Source organism: Conger conger, chromosome 7 (assembly GCF_963514075.1).
Source record: "Conger conger chromosome 7, fConCon1.1, whole genome shotgun sequence".
Taxonomy (NCBI): Eukaryota; Metazoa; Chordata; class Actinopteri; order Anguilliformes; family Congridae; genus Conger; species Conger conger.
The window spans coordinates 63,399,851-63,401,728 of NC_083766.1; positions in this window are offsets into that span (position 1 = coordinate 63,399,851).

Sequence of the window (1,878 nt, forward strand, 5' to 3'; positions counted from 1 at the left end):
TGTGTGTGGTGATGTGTGTGTATACGTGTGTGTGTGTGGTGTGTGTATATGCGTGTGTGTGGTGATGTGTGTGTATACACGTGTGTGTGATGGTGTGTGTATATGCGTGTGTGTGGTGATGTGTGTGTGGTGTGTGTATACGCGTGTGTGGTGTGTGTGTATTTGCGTGTGTGTGTGTGGTGGTGTGTGTGTATATGTGTGTGTGTGTGTGGTTATGTGTGTGTGGTGATGTGTGTGTATACGTGTGTGTGTGTGTGGTGTGTGTATATGCGTGTGTGTGGTGATGTGTGTGTATACGTGTGTGTGTGTGTGTGGTGTGTGTATATGCGTGTGTGTGGTGATGTGTGTGTATACGTGTGTGTGTGTGTGGTGTGTGTATATGCGTGTGTGTGGTGATGTGTGTGTATACGCGTGTGTGTGTGGTGGCATGATGTCACAGCAATGATTTTAACTAACGGTGGGTTACCCTCCAATGCACATAACCCCTAACCCAAAAATACTAAAAACTGCATATATGCCATTAAGTGTAAATACTGTGGTATAAAATATGTAGGAGAGACAGGGAATACAATTAAATGTAGACTAGCACAACATATATATAATATTAGAAATCACAGAGAGACAGACACACACCTGGTGGCTCATTTCCTTCACCATGGACTTGAGGCACTAGAAATATCGGGCCTTCAAACAAATAATAACTGGGCACCGGAGGAGAGACGCAGGTTTGAGAAACACTGGATTCTCAAACTTAGCACTCTATTTCCAAGAGGACTGAACAAATGCACATAGAGCACCAACACAAGAGGGACCAAATTCTTCCTACTTAAAGACTTCAGTATTCTGAATGGCCAGTGCAAACTTTTATTTCCCAAGAGTGTGTGTGTGTGTGTGTGTGTGTTAGTGGGTGTGTGTGAGACTGTGGGTGTGTGTGTGTGTTGTGTGTGGGTGTGTTGTGTGTGTGTGGAGCGTGTGGGTGTGTTGTGTGTGGAGTGTGTTGTGTGTGTGGGTGTGTTGTGTGTGGAGTGTGTGTGGGTGTGTTGTGTGTGCAGTGTGTGTGGAGTGTGTGGGTGTGTGTGTGTGTGTGTGAGACTGTGTTGTGTGTGTAGTATGTGGATGTGTTGTGTGTGTGTGTGTAGTGTGTGGGTGTGTGTTGTGTGTGTGGGTGTGTTGTGTGTGTCATGTGTTGTGTGTGTGTGTGTCGTGTGTGGGTGTGTTGTGTGTGTGTGTGTGTTGTGTGTGTCGTGTGTGGGTGTGTTGTGTGTGGGTGTGTGTCGTGTGTGGGTGTGTTGTGTGTGGGTGTGTCGTGTATGGGTGTGTGGAGTGTGTGGGTGTGTTGTGTGTGTCGTGTGTGGGTGTGTTGTGTGTGGGTGTGTGTCGTGTGTGGGTGTGTCGTGTATGGGTGTGTGTGTGTGTTGTGTGTGTGTGTGTCGTGTGTGGGTGTGTTGTGTGTGTGTGTCGTGTATGGGTGTGTGTGTGTGTCGTGTGTGGGTGTGTTGTGTGTGGGTGTGTGTGTTTATTTGGGAGAGGGGGAAAGGAGAGCATGTGAGGGGATGACTCAGTAATCCTCTCCAGCAGCAGCATCGTGAAGCCAGACTGCAGCAGAACCAGCCATCGCTCCGCACGCAGACAACAAAGGAAACGGGGTTTGAGAGAGAACGGGACGGCAGAGAGAAAGGGGTCATGACGTGCATGAAATAAAAGAGAAAAGATAGGACCCCCAACACTCTTCTACAATTTTCTGCTGTCTTTAAAATACCAGTCCTCAATTACCCCCCCCCCGCCCCCCCCCCAGATGAATCAAAGATACAAGAACGCTGCTTGCTCATATACTAATAAAAAAACATATTTGGACGGTTTCGCGCAGGCGAAATAATG